Source organism: Podarcis bocagei, assembly GCF_964188305.1.
Source record: "Podarcis bocagei genome assembly, chromosome: 17".
In the NCBI taxonomy this organism is placed as follows: Eukaryota; Metazoa; Chordata; class Lepidosauria; order Squamata; family Lacertidae; genus Podarcis; species Podarcis bocagei.
The window spans coordinates 40376566-40391679 of NC_138143.1; the positions used below are offsets into that span (position 1 = coordinate 40376566).

The 15114-nt window shown below is 47.8% G+C and overlaps 1 protein-coding gene across 3 annotated transcripts in view; it reads left to right on the forward strand.

The window, feature by feature from the left end:
- Window positions 1–2148: 2148 nt before the first annotated feature.
- The window catches only part of ATN1 (atrophin 1), a 30138-nt gene continuing 17172 nt past the window's right edge, over window positions 2149–15114 (forward strand). For 2 of the 3 annotated variants that reach the window (XM_081176180.1, XM_081176183.1), the window contains exon 1: window positions 2149–2246. The gene's annotated coding sequence lies outside the window, so the exon portion shown is untranslated. Of the gene's footprint in view, window positions 2247–2294; window positions 2451–15114 lie in introns of those variants that run through there. The other variant, XM_081176181.1, reaches the window with a different exon arrangement.

Consider the following 15114-nt stretch of genomic DNA (forward strand, 5'->3'; position numbering starts at 1 on the left):
ATTGGCTTTTTTAGCTGCTGCGTCACACTGTTGACTTTGGTCCCACCCTGCACTCAGCTCTCACCTGTGGCTCCTAGAAGCTGTCAGCATGCAACAGTGGCCACACCCTGGGAAACAGCTTCAACTGGCCAGCTAAACCAGGTGAGGATAGCTGATGGATCTCAAACCCTTGGTGAGTTAGGGACTTCCCCTGCATGCAAAGACAGGCTCTGGTGGATTTAGCGGACAAGACCAATAGTGGGTCCAGCGCTCAAGAACAGGCTGCCTCAACCTCGGCCCTCCAGATGTTTTGAGACTACAATTCCCATCATCTCTGACCTCTGGTCCTGCTAGCTAGGGATCATGGGAGTTGTAGTCCCAAAACATCTGGAGGGCTGAGGTTGAGGAAGCCGGGCTTAACCCCACACAAATCCAGAGCGGAGTCCCTAAGAGTGCAACTGGGTAAATATTTGAAGGAAAATGCAATTTCTCCCCACCAAAGTCCCTGTTGTCCCAAGGAAAGTCTGAAGAAGGGATGATGGCGCTCCCTCTGCCAAGGTCTTGCTGGTTGCAGCCCTTTTCCTTCAGATTCCATCTGGTTGCCTGGAAAAGGGGCCACACTCCTGAAAGCTCTTTGAGAAAGAAGTGATTCAATTTCATTTTCACCCAGGGCAGTGTAAGAGTAAGCTCCCATAGCTGGCAGCCTTGAATGTCCAAAACCCTTTGACAAGTTAAATGACAAGAACTGCCAAACCTTAGGGCGGGGATCATTAGAGGCATTAGTGGCGCGTCTGAATGCACCCTTGAATTGGCTCCGTTTATTACACCTCCCGCTGCCCGCCCACCTCCTCCGTGGTGCCAGCCATCACCGCTGCTACAGAGGCTCCTTGCCTCGTCCTTGCCTTTTTCCAGAGCACAGTGTTTGCTCGGAATCCAGTTCCTACGGGATCCGATCCGTCTCTTCCTTCCTTTCCCCCGCTCCTAGATTCTGTTGCTCCTGAGTCTTGCCTTGCCAAAAAAAGCTCCAGGCATCTCCCATTCCTTTGTACTGGGGATTGAGAGGGGAGGAGAAATGGCAGGAAAGCTGGGAAGAGAAAGGAGGAGGGGGAAGCGTTGGGGGCAGGGGGCTTGGGAAGGAGGGGGAGGCAGGCAGCCAGGAGGACCTCAGCTCCAACCACAGCCATTTCGGAGCGTCTGTAGCCGGAGACAGATTAATATTCTTCCCCATTTTGTCGTTCTCTTCCGAACTCCCTTCTCGTTCTCGTATGAAGGGGTCTCCCTTGAAACCACCACTGCCCCCCCATCCTCCCAGATTTGCACGTATGCTCTGGAAGGAAGAGAGAGGTGACATAGCCGTCCGCGAAAAGCGGAAAGGTGCCGCTCGCCAGCTTTACGCAGCCCCGATCCTATAGACATCTTGCAGAGCCTTGGCAGCAAACGCTCTGCAGCCCAGTGGGATTTCCTCCCCAATGAAACTTTCACGGAGCTGGGTACCCTCAATGCGACACCCCCGCACACACTCCGGCACAGTATGCAGCGCCAAAACATGTGGGTCCATTGGAACCAGTTCATAGGGGCCGAGGTACCTTCACCCAACCCAAATAAAATACTGAAGGGGGCTGCACCCCCCCGCAAAGTTGATGGCTATTGCCATCCAAATAGTGTGCGCGCGCGCCGTGTCATGTGATCGATTATGTGGGGCGGGACTTACCTGGGCCCCCCAATATTTTATTCAAGTTGGCACCCCTGTGTGGGTCAATACTGCGCGCAATTGGGGGGGGGGCGAAGGCCCGAGAGAAGGCCTCGTATCCCTGGGCACCCCATCACCCCGTCCCCCTGCACCCGTCCGCCCCCATTTCTCTCCCGCGACCTCGCCTCTGCTCACACCAACCCCTTCCCCCTCCAGCCCCACCGCCTCGCCTTTTAAAAAGCGTTATATAACATGTCCCGACTCCTGCGCCCTCGCCATCGTTTTGCTTTAAGGCGCAAACAGTTCTTTCCCCCCTGCTGGCGAGCGGCGGGTGCAATCGATGCGCTCTTGCGCGGAGAGGGAGAGGGGGTTGTTGGAAAGAGAGGGGTGGGGGAGAGGGAGAGAGGGAGGGGAGGGGGCTGCTTGCGCGTACTGGGCTCTTCGGAAATGGGAGGTGGCCAAGGCGGCAGGCGGCGGGCGGGCGCTGCGATGGGCGAGCGCGCAGGCACGGGCGGCGGCGCCTGAACCCGGAGGCGGGGGGGGGGCGCCGCCGACAGACGCCACTCGGAGGCTGGAGGTACGGCGGGGGAGGGGGGGTTGCGATCCTGTTTTCCCGCTCCCCCATCTTTGAAGTCCCGGGGAGAAAAAGGAAGAGGAGGAGGGAGGGAGGGGAAGACGGAGTTGTGCAGCTGCCGCCGCTGCTACAGCTGGCTCTCCGAGCCTCTCCTGCGCCTCCTTCTCCTTCCTTCCCCCCTTCATTCGACCTCGCTGCCGGAGCCCGGTAAGTGCGAGGAGCCCCGGAGCCCCATCTCTCTCGCCTGCTCGGCATCCATTCGACACCGATCGTGCGTTCTGGGGCAAGGGAGGTGGGACGGCGAGCGGGCTGGCGGGCGCCTGGCCATCTCTTCTCATTCTCTCCCTGTAGAGGAGGATGGTTGCGGGGAGGAGGGCGCGAAGTAGGGAAGGGGGTTGTCAGAAAGCAGGAGGGATCGGGCGACAGGAGCCCCGCGCGCAGGAGAGAAGGTACCCCCCACCCACCCACCCACCCTAGCCCGGGAGGTCGTGGTTTAAAAGGCACCCGAGCGCGAGCGATCGGGCGCGCGCTCACCAACACACACCACTGCCCAGGCTCTTGGCGACTCCCGTCCCCAGAAGAGCGCTGGCTCTGCGGAAGAGATCTTTTAGGGAGCCCCTAAGAAACGCCTCCCCGAAGCAGAGATGGCCAACTCCACGGTGGAGCCCCGTGGAACAAGTCCACTCCCTGCGCCGGATCCGTGGGGCCTGACTGTAGAAGACGCCTAGAACCCCGGGCAGAGTAACCCCTTGCTGCTGCAGAACCTCAAAGAGAACCCCAAAGAGAACATCCACCCCCCCAGTTTAATTCTGCCCCTTCACCCAAGCTGCGTTCTGCCATAGGAGACCCCCTCATAATCTAGAAGCTCCACTAGACCTCATAGAACCGATTCCTGCAGCCCGGCCAGAGAGCCAGGAGCCTGACATTCCAGCGTGTCCTTCTGGAGAGTTATAGTCTAGTAGCGCTACTCCTGGGTGGGGGTGGGGGGTGACAAGGAGGGTGTCTCTTATGAAGGGCAAGGTCTGGTGCTTCACACCCTCCACGGAGTAGATGGGTCTTGTAAAAACCTTTCGCTTATTTGTGCAAATGAATGGAGACTGGAATGCACAGGCGAGGCCACAGCACCTCCCAAGCCGTGGTTTTTTCCGTGGAAGGTGGCTTCTTTTCAGTCTTTTAAGTGACAGCAGGAGGACTTCTCAATCTCTCCTCTTGGAGGAAGGTTTCACGTTTCGTAGAACAGGCACCCTGAAAGGCCGCAATCCAGTAGAACATTAAGGAGATGTTGCTTCTCTCCAGAGCCACTCCAGAGTACGTCATGCACCTAGCGAGAAAGCCCAGTGATTGGAGGCGCCTTCTCAACTCTGTACTTAACAGTTCTGAGGCGCTATAGCGCTTCACGGACAACAGTCCAGCAAAGTAGGCCGCTTTTCTTGCTTTACAAATTGGAGGTGAAGGATGAGGTGGTAGTGTCTTGCCTAAGGCTGCCTAGTGAATTCCAAGATGAGGCAAAATTTGAACATTAGGCTTCCTGGCTCAGTACCTGGAGAGAGGGAGAGAGAGAACGCTTACATCAGTAGGCAAGATGGAAGCTACTGCTCCAGGTGTTTCTTCTCCAGTTGTCCTACAGACACATCCACAAGACTGCAAAGAAGAGACCTCCCACTTTTCTTAGTCCGTATAGTCCAGAAAACAGTCAAGGTTGCAATCCATTGAAATTAATGAGTCTGAGTTAGTCATGTCCAATAATTTCTATGGGACTACTCTGGGAGTAGGATACACTGAATACGGCCATCAGTCTTTTTCTCTCAACCCTCCCCCCCCCCACACTTGCATTCCCCTGAGCTTCTTCAAATGCCACGCAAAATAGGACCAGTCTTGACAACCATGGCTGGGAGAGACACATCTTCTACTAAGTTAAAGTATCTTGTCAGTTGGTGTGCTTTTTTTCTAATACCGTTGTGCTCGCCCTCCTGCTTTCTCTCTCGCCAGATGTCTCTCTGTGTACAATATATGTATGCAATATTGTGTATATGTATATGTATATGTATATGTATATGTATATGTATATGTATATGTGGGTGGCTGAATAAGAATGGGCACTAGGAAAAATGGTTTTCCCTTATTCCCTATTCCTCCTTATATCTTCTTCTTCTTGTTATTGCTATCCCATCCTTGCAGTAATGCCATGGAATCATTTTAGGGAACATGGGAGCGGGGATGGAATGATGGAAATAGGGAGGAATCACAGGAAAACAGGAAATGGACAGAGATCTCTCTAGGTGTTTTGGTGCTGTGGTTGGAGTTGTTTCAAGAAAAGATATCAATCGGTTGGATATGTGGGGATGCAACCTCAGGGTTAGGCACGATGACCCACTGGGTTTTTTCCAACTCAGGAGCTCCATGGATATACATAGCAGATATTTCTTCTTTCCCTGTCCCCTGTCACTGGATAGTTTCCATGGCTCAATTGCTCTACCACGAATTCTTCTGTAGAGAAATGACAATGGGCATCGCTTGATATCTAGTAGTTTTTAAAAGATGGGCATCATTTGGCCTGGCTGTAGTCTGCTTTGTTTTAAGAATACTGGGAAACGTGTTATCAGTGGAGTCACTGTTATGCTTTCTAGGCTGTATTAGAGGAAGGACTCAGCGGTAGAGAATCTCTAGTTTCTCCAGGTAACGCTAGGGGAAAAAATCCTGTCAAATCCCAGAGTGTAGACAGTAATAACCTAGATGGGCTGTTGGCTCGACTTCGTACAAGGCAGCTTCCTACGTTTCTATTAGCGAGCAGAAGTGATGGATTTGAAGCAAAACATTGCTTTGTTATATGCAAGGCCTCAGATTCAGTCACTGTCACCTCCATTGTAAAGCATCTAGACCTGAAATAGCCATTGATAGCGTTACTGAGCTAGGTAGCTTCATGGCCTGATGCAATAGATCAACGGCCCGACTCCATGTATTGTGGATATTCAAATAATAATGCCAATGGGGACAGTTCAGGTGTAATTGATATAAGATCTATGGACCGTATCAGGATTTATTGGCCACCGAATCAGGACTTTTTGCATTGTTCCGGGGGGGGGGGGAGGGAAGGATAAACAGCTCCAGAGAAGATGGAGCCTTCGTTTGCCTACCTCTGGCTTAATTGATACCCATACAGAAGGTTGAGCTGCCATTCGGCTTGGCCATTATTATCTTGCCATTTCAGAGCAATATACATTTGTGGTTGGTTCTACTGCATTCTAGTAACCACATTTCTTTGTGGAAAAGGGGTTCCACAGAAATTGAATTGGAAATAGATTTCACTGGATTTACCTATCTTTCCTCCCCACTGAGGCCAGTGCTAGAAAAACACATTGTAATATCGTTGTGAAAATTCTTCTTATTTTAAACAAAAATAATGTTATGTCTGTCAGCCTGTTAACTTCAGTAATGGTTCTCAGTCCAGAGGCGTATCTTGGATTTATCCATATTTCCTTCCATTTTACTTCTGATAGTTAGGGAATGAATGGGGAGGAGATCTTCTAGCTGCTGAGTAGCGTTTACGGTGCTGAAATGTAAAATAATGTGCCCCTTTGAAGGAAAGTAGCACCATAATGGCATTTTTAAAATTATTAACATTTTTTATCCCGCCTTAGAGTCCCAGTGGAACCCTCAAGACATCTCACAAGGAAACGCTCAAAGTCACAGCTTTTAAAATTAACAACCATCTCATAAAACTATTATAAAAAGAATGTGCCATACAACCTATACATTAGACAAGGAAAAAAACAGTTGCAATATGTTTTATTTATTTAATTCATTCATTGCATTTATGATATTGAATCCTGCCCTTCCTTCAAGGTGCTCAGGGTGTTAACCCAAGAACCCTGGGAGACAGGTTAGACTCAGACGTCATTACTTTCCCAAGTTTAACCTGTGAGCTTTGCAGCGTGAATGGAAATTTGGACCCCCAGCTTGTCTGAAATATATTTTGAGAAGTTTAAAGGAAACATTTTAAAATTAAGAAAGAATAAGGCAATATAGTGGTACCTCAGGTTACGTACGCTTCAGGTTACATACTCCGCTAAACCAGAAATAGTGCTTCAGGTTAAGAACTTTGCTTCAGGTTGAGAACAGAAATCGTGCTCTGGCAGCGCGGCAGCAGTGGGAGGCCCCATTAGCTAAAGTGGTGCTTCAGGCTAAGAACAGTTTCAGGTTAAGTACGGACCTCCGGAACGAATTAAGTACTTAACCCGAGGTACCACTGTAGAAATAGAACAGAGTATCTCCCCGAAAGATCTGAACACAGGGTAAAGTTCATATTGGCCACCGAGCTTGAAGAAAAGGCAGGAAAGACTGAACTGAGAGAGGGAGAATATGTTTTCCTGCAGATGTAGCATCACTTTTATTTAGTTTTGCATTTTCACAAAGTTGTGATTTGCCATAGAACAAGGGTGGCAAATGTCGCATTGCTATGTTGATGATGGACTACAACTCCTATCATCCCTGGTCACGCTGACTGGGGCTGATGGGAGTTGGAGTCCGACAGAATGTGGAGGGAGCCACATTGGTTACCACTGCTATAGAGTGTGCTTGAAACTCCATTTTAATGGTAGACTGTCTCCAGAAGGGACACAGAAGCATGGCAGCTGCTCTTAGTTGTTTGTGTCTGTGTGAATGTACAAAATGACTTGTCAGAATGTGGCCAGTTTGGGCCAGTTCAACTGACAGGACTTCTGCAGCCTATGTCGGACAATCTGTTCTTTGAGTTCTGTTCATTATACTTTATTAATCCATTTCTTGGGTGAAGGGCACAGAATGGAGTGCAGGAATCGAGGGGCTTCACCAAAGGGAGCCCCACAAAACCTCAGAAACCTGGGTCTCAGAAAGACCCGGAATCAGCCACTTCTTCTCCAAAGACCCAAACATAACATTGGTTTTCAGTTTAACTTATATCAGGCCTGCACAACTGGTGATTCACCAAGCTGAACACAGCCAACCAGCCATGTATGGGAGCCCACTAAGTTGAGAAATCTTTTGTTGTCATTGTTGCTTGGATTTTTTTGCCTTGGGAAAACAGGGATGGGGTTGGGAAGGTCCTGGTGGGCTCCAGTAGGTGTCTGGTCTGCTGTGGTTGGCTTGGGAGCTCAGAAATTGTGCTAGTCTTGATTTCTAGAGAACAGTGTGTGAAAGCTAGTGACTTAAGGTAAAGGTAAAGGGACCCCTGACCATTAGGTCCAGTCGTGGCCGACTCTGGGGTTGCGGCGCTCATCTCGCTTTATTGGCCAAGGGAGCCGGCGTACAGCTTCAAGGTCATGTGGCCAGCATGACTAAGCCATTTCTGGCGAACCAGAACAGCGCATGGAAATGCCGTTTACCTTCCCGCCGGAGCGGTACCTATTAATCTACTTGCACTTTTTGGCGTGCTTTCAAACTGCTAGGTTGGCAGGAGCAGGGACCAAGCAACGGGAGCTCACCCCATCGTGGGGATTCGAACCACCGACCTTCTGATCGGAAAGTACTAGGCTCTGTGGTTTAACCCACAGCGCCACCCGCATCCCTGACTTAGTGAGTAGTTTTTACCCACTCCCCACTCATCTTTCATTACTCTTTGCCACTCCCATTGCACCAAAGTTTCTTGCGAATGGCTGTGGCAGGTCTACGTCTTTATACACAGATTTGCTTGAATCTTGCATAAGATGAGGATCGGTGGAAGTGTAATATAGAGCACCTAAGGGTCTCATGGGAGGTGAGGCTGAACTCACTTTCTCTCTGCAGCTCGTTACTTGTTTTCTTCCAGCGAGACTCATTTCCAGTACAGTCATACCTTGGGTTGAAGTAGCTTAGGGATAAGTATTTTCGGGTTGCACACTGCGGCGACCCGGAAGTAACGGAGCACATTACTTCCGGGTTTCGCCACTCGTGCATGCGCAGGCGGTCAAAATGACGTCATGCCCATGCGCAGAAGTGGTGAATCGCAACCCGCGCATGAGCAGAGACACGGGTTGCGTTCGCTTCTGGATGCGAACCGGGCTCCGGAACGGATCCCGTTCGCATCCAGAGGTACCACTGTACTGGAATCCAGTGGGGGGACGACTTCTGGGGATAGATTGGGGAGGGTGAAGGTTCAATATCCTTGCCCCCAGAGTGACTGGGGCAACCCAGATGGTCAGAGTATGAGTAATAAATTGTTGTTGTTGTTGTTGTTGTTATTATTATTATTATTATTATTATTATTATTATTATTATTATTATGCTGCTGCTGCTTTGGCACTTTAAATCACTCCCACCACATATGCACACATGCATTAGATGTGAAGTGAGCAGCCCCCTTGTTTGTCAGAAGAAGAAGAAGACGAGGAGGAGGAGTTTGGATTTGATATCCCGCTTTATCACTACCCTAATTAGTCTCAAAGCGGCTAACATTCTCCTTTCCCTTCCTCCCCCACAACAAACACTCTGTGGCTCCGTCATTATCACATGCAATTTTGGACTCCTTCCCTGCCTCTTTGCATTCGATAAGATCTGTGTCCCAACTGTGTAAATCACGGTACATCATATGATTTAGTGGTACGGTCCCATTGGCTGTGTGAAGACACCTTGCTTGGAGATTTCTGGGTTGGTGCCTGGATCTGCTAACATCCTTCAAAGCCTTTCTAGGTGGGTGTATTGGAAAAGGCATTGGGTCTCTTTCCACCTCCACCCCCCCCTTTGTTTGCCATTTGAAGCTGCAAAAACCTGTCCAATTGCTTTCTTCTAGTAAGACCAGGAGTAGTTTGTGAAATGCTGGCTTGTCCTTTCGTTCTGCGTTGGGCAGAGTGGATAAATGGGAGCCAGAAACTGTCAGGGTGTCTGTTCCTCCCCCTGCCCCATATTCCTTATCACTATTTGGAGTTACATTTTGTTCCTCCTACCAGTTTTGCAGCTCCTTCCAGTTCTATAGGATCAAGCTAAGCCCTTTCCTGTCTGGGCCTCTCCACATGTTTTGGACTACAATTCCCATTAGCCACCATTCAAGCACAGCTGTGCCTGCTGGGACGGATGAGAGTTGGCGTCACAAACCTCTGGAGGGCCAAGGTTGAGGAAGGCAGAGGTATACAGCCCCGTTTGAATACGTAAAATATGTATTTATTTATTATATGCGTCACCAGGTGTAGCTGCAAAGTGACGATTCAGGTTTCAGAGATGCATGGCGTCATTCCTTGCCACACTGCACGCATGTACACTGTCATTGCAGTGTGTGAGGCTGTAACTGACAGCAGATTGACGTGTGCATGTGCATGTTTGTGTGTGACACCTAATTACCCAGCACCAGGCAACTCACAACAGAAAGTGGCTCTGCCGAATTGTCTTCAAGGCAATGGGAGGTGACACAAAACCTCTCCATGTTGTTTCATCGGTGTTGACTCATTCACACATGCTTGTTCATACTGACGTGATGCTCTCTGCCCACACACAAACAGCCCCTGAACTTCTGCCATAACATTCCTGGCAGTGGGCATGCCCGTGGTTTCCCAAGGTGTGGCCTTCAGGCTATGGGGTGTGTGGGTGTGTGAATGTGTGTCATACACATGGTTCTGCCAAATTACAGGTTGGTTACAGACCTATATAAAGGTAATGTTCCCCAGGACTCCAAAAGGCCGCTATAGCCATATTACATGTGCTATGAAAGGGTAAGATAGAGAGGGATTATCTGGGTGGAATTCAGTGCTGCACAAAGGAGATTGTTCCGTCCGTGCAAGCTTTTCTGGGTACCCCGACAGAAAAATCTCCCCTCGCTTCCTGCTGCAGGCTGTTCCACAGGTTCTTCTGTCCCTCCAGAGTGGATTTGGGGGAGATGGCAGGGGAAGAAAGAGGAAGAACCAATTGTACTAATAGGAGGTTTTGCACTGGTTTTTGCTAGGAGGATGGGTTCATTGATGTGCCTACATACCTTGAAATGCTAGCACCCCGGAGGAGATGTTTCAGTGGTCAGAAGTGGTCTGTTGGCCTACCAGCTTTGGGAAAGGGCCTGATAAGTTTTCCATGTGACTGTCCGGAGTCACGGTACGCCATTTGACTGCAGATCAAGAGGTCCCTACTTCATCCTGGCAGTGTTTGAAATTAGCCAGGCGTATTTTGCGACTGGGGAAGGTCCCATTGTGACCACGTGGAGATCTCTGGATGCCAGGCTGGTGCCTGGGGAAAGCAAAATGTCACTTAAGAGAAGGACCTGAAATATTTTCCTTGAAGTTTAATTTTGTTTTATTCTGGATTATTTTATTTGATGTTTCAATGTGTTGTAAACCACTTTGATATTTAAAATAAAAAAAATTCCTTCCAGTAGCACCTTAAAAACCAACTAAGTTAGTTCTTGGTATGAGCTTTCGTGTGCATGCACACTTCTTCAGATACACAGTAAGGAATTTTTTTATTTTGACTATGGCAGACCAACACGGCTACCTATCTGCACTTTGATATTTGTTCTTTAAAATATAAGTCGGTATAGAAATGGAAAGCCGTCTTGCCCCAAAGTGGCAACTTAGACATTCCATTTTGGCGACTGCAACCTTGGTTTAAGGAGCCATTTGACACCTAGCTTATATATCTGAGTTTCTCACACTGTTCTGTATGTTGCAGGAAATAGACCGTGACCTTCCAAAATAGCTCAAAGCGAGCTTAGTTAACATGAAACACATTTTCTTGCTTAGCATTAATGAACTGCTGGATTTCTGAGTGTGAATGTTTTCCCTGTGAAAAGGGGAATACTGCTAAACACCGCTAGGAGCTGTGAACTGTTCTGCAACCCAGAATATCTGGTATATTTTCATTTTTCAAAAACTCTGCATGATGCAAAATGATCCTAGTTTTTTTACAGCACGAGCCTAAGGATGCTTGCTTAGAAGCAAGTCCTATTGTGTTCAGTGGAAATTACTCCCAAGTAGGGGTATTCAGCCTAACATTAGATTTTAAACAAAGAATCTGTTAATCTGTTTCTTGTTATTTTACCTTTTCAAAATTCTCAAATTATTGTAGTTAATTCTTCTTTGTTTTCTTACAATCAAGTGGTTTATAGATTTTGTGAAATAAGTGAGAAATTGATACCTCCTTCCCAGTGGCGTAGCGTGGGGGGTGCAGGAGGGGCCGGCCGCACCGGCCGCAACACCTGGGGGTTAGGGTTAGGGGGCGCAAATCCACGGGTTAGGGGGCGCAAATCCATGGGTTAGGGGGTGGAAATTACTTGCCTTGCCCCGGGTGCTGACAACCCACGCTACGCCACTGCTCCTTCCCACCCACAAATTTGCTTGAGTGCATCTCCAGGATAGTGAATGGCAATATGTGCACATTTAAACTCATTCCTTCATGAAATTCTCTTGTGCATCTCACATTAAAGGGAACAAACAGGAGCTGTGCAAGAGCAGCGCTATATTCTAACATGTATCCCATTCACTTCAATGGGACTTGCAGAAGAGAATGCCCTATTTCTACTTGATTGTTCTGTATTGTAAATGTTAGGTAAAGGTAAAGGGACCCCTGACCATTAGGTCCAGTAGTGGCCGACTCTGGGGTTGTGGTGCTCATCTCGCTTTATTGGCCGAGGGAGCCAGTGTACAGTTTCCGGGTCATGTGGCCAGCATGACTAAGCCGCTTCTGGCGCAATGAAACACCATGACAGAGACCAGAGCATGTGGAAACACCCTTTACCTTCCCACCGGAGCGGTACCTATTTATCTACTTGCACTGGCATCCTTTCAAACTGCTAGGTTGGCAGGAACAGGGAGCTGAGCAACGGGAGCTCACCCCGTCGCAGGGACTGGAACCGCTGACCTTCTGATGGGCAAGCCGAAGAGGCTCAGTAGTTTAGACCGCAGCACCACCCACGTCCCTGGTGGGATAAAAAACAACAACAACATGGGGTGGATGGGTGGGTGACATAGGGATTTCCAGGCATGAGGAGGTGGCAGAAAGCAAGGAACAGAAATTTAAGTTCTGCTGATACGAAAGAGGCTTCTTCTGTCTGCATGGTCCTGATGTTGCGGGCATATTCTTATACCTAAAACTGGAGGGGGGGATCTTTGATTAGAGAACTATTTTGAAGTGAAAACTTGGGGGTGGGGGACAACACAGAAGCAGCTATGTGTCCTAACAAATCCACATTTGCGGAGATGCCAGTCAGTGGAATGAAGTGGCAATATGACAGGGAGCTTCTGAAAGCTTCACTGGTTCTGCTCAGTGTTGGAAATGAGCCAGGCACGTTTTGCCACCGGTGAGAGTCCAATTGCGGCTATGTGGAGATTTCTGGCCACCGGGTTGGTGACCACAGTTTAAAAATTTCTGCCTTAGTCCATAGTTACACCATTTCCATTTCCATTTCTGTTATGTACTGAAGTTCTCACCCTGGGCCAGCAGGGGGATACTGTAGATAGTTCAGGTCCACATATGCAAATAAGGGATTGAAAGTAACGTTCAGTGATTGGATAGTTACAGAAAATGGTTACAGTTGCGTTGTAGTGGAGCTCTATATAAGCAGGCTGGCTGAACCCTTCAGTTCAGTTCTGTTCTGACCTGTGAATAAACAAGAGCTGTTTGAAGAATTGCTGTGTCGTCTGATATGTTCACCCACAACTTAACTATTTCCATTTCCATTTCCACTATGTGTGTTTGCTTCTCCTTCCTGCATAGTGAGACAAGTGAATTGCTGTAAGAGCAAGCTACAGTCAAGCAATGCAGTTGAGAGTGTGGAATTGTAGTGTTGGAAGAAAACCTCAAGGGGCATGTAGCCCAACCCCCTGGCGAATAGACATTCCATTGTTGTGGCAATAGTAACCTGGATTTAAAGTGTCATTTGGCCTGATTAGACAACTAATAATAATAATAATATTTATACCCCGCCCATCTGGTTGGGTTTCCCCAGCCACTCTGGGCGGCTCCCAACAGAATATTAAAAACACGATAAAACATCAAACATTAAAAACAAGGCTGCCTTCAGAGGTCTTCTAAAAGTCAGATAGATGTTTATTTCCTTGACATCTGATGGGAGGGTGTTCCACAGGGATTGCACCACGACCGAGAAGGCCCTCTGACTGGTTCCCTGTAACCTCACTTCTCACAGTGAGGGAACTGCCAGAAGGGCCTCGGAGCTGGACCTCCGTGTCCTGGCTGGATGATGGGGGTGGATAATAATAGGATCTTGCCTATTTTCACACACTAGCAACACATCCTTTGGAATTCTGTCCGTGATATTTTATCTGCACAATCAGAACGGATTTCAGGAACCAAAATGTTGTATTGAAAAATACGACTCCTAAGCCGTCTGGCCCCAAAATGGCAACTAGACATTCTGTTTAGGCAATTGTAACCCTGTTTTAAGAAGCCATTTAGCACCTAGCTTTGAGTTCTAACACCGCCTGTGAGGCACAACATTAATATGAGCTGGCATGTTTGGGGTTAGCCCAAGCCATGTAAGCTATGCTCCTAATAAATGACTTTACCATGCAAAATGGCACCGCACATGGGTCATGTCTGGACGTCAACCGGATCGCAGTGGCCCTAGAATGGTAATGGGAGTCAGAAAAGAAGCAGAAATCCAGACAGAGGGATATGGATGTGTTTTAATCACATTTGCTGTTCATTTTAAATTTAAAAATAATGTTTTTATTGATACTTTTAATATTTCTTGTAAATCGCCTAGAGGTTTTACTGCAGTGAAAGTGGTAGACAGGGGGTGACCTATTAGCACACATCTGAAACATGTGAGATTATGCACAAGCACACAAGCCAAGCCTGGAAGTAACCAAAAATGTCACAAAACACGTGCCATAACTGCACAGGATGAACTTGCTCCACTGACACATACGGGGGCCAAGAACGGACCCTCCATGTGAAATGGTCATCAACTATATGCAATTTGTTGAGTAACATTAAGATAAATAACTGAGTGCATCTTCTGGTCAAAGCCCAGTGACTTGATTTCCTTTTGGGAGTCATGTGTAATATACATTTTCTTGACTATAATTTATCAGCGCATTTGGTGGGGGAGTTCTGTTTTATAAGGCGCTTAAAATAACCCATGTTTCCATGATTTTATAAAAGGATATAAGTAGCATGGTTATGAATTGAGCAAATTTTTGAAGCAATGGGTTTTTCTTGTAGTCCACCTTCACAGACATGCAATCAAGGAGAGGGAACCACTGTTAATGTTCAAACAGATAAATAAGTGCAACAACATAATAATTCAGGAACAACAATAAGCAGTCGTCGTGTCGATATTTTGTTGTATTTTGTGGCAATAAAAGATTTCTTTTTTTATGTTGTTCTTGCCAGTTTGGGGGGAAGTACAATGGTATCTCGGGTTACATATGCTTGAGGTTACATACGCTTCAGGTTAGAGACTCCGCTAACCCAGAAAAAGTACCTTGGGTTAAGAACTTTGCTTCACAATGAGAACAGAAATCGTGCTCCGCTGGCGCGGCGGCAGCGGGAGGCCCCCATTAGCTAAAGTGGTGCTTCAGGTTAAGAACAGTTTCAGGTTAAGAATGGACCTCCGGAACGAATTAAGTACTTAACCTGAGGTACCACTGTAGTCTATAAATGAACAAAATGAAAGCATTTCTCTCTGCCGCTCTGAAATGCTTAGTGCAATTTGTTGTGTTTTAAATTGTAACTGTGTATTTACTGAAAGGAACTGAGGTTAAGGAGCATTATGCAATAATAATATTTATTTATTTATTTATTTATTTGTTTGTTTGTTTATTTATTTATTTATTTATACTCAACCCATCTGGCTGGGTTTCTCCAGAGTGCTGGATGAGGCCCTGGGAGACCAGGGTTCAAATCCCCCTCTGCTGCGAAGCTCACTGGATGACTTCGGGCCTGCCAGTGGCGTAGCGTGGGGGGTGCAGGGGGGGCC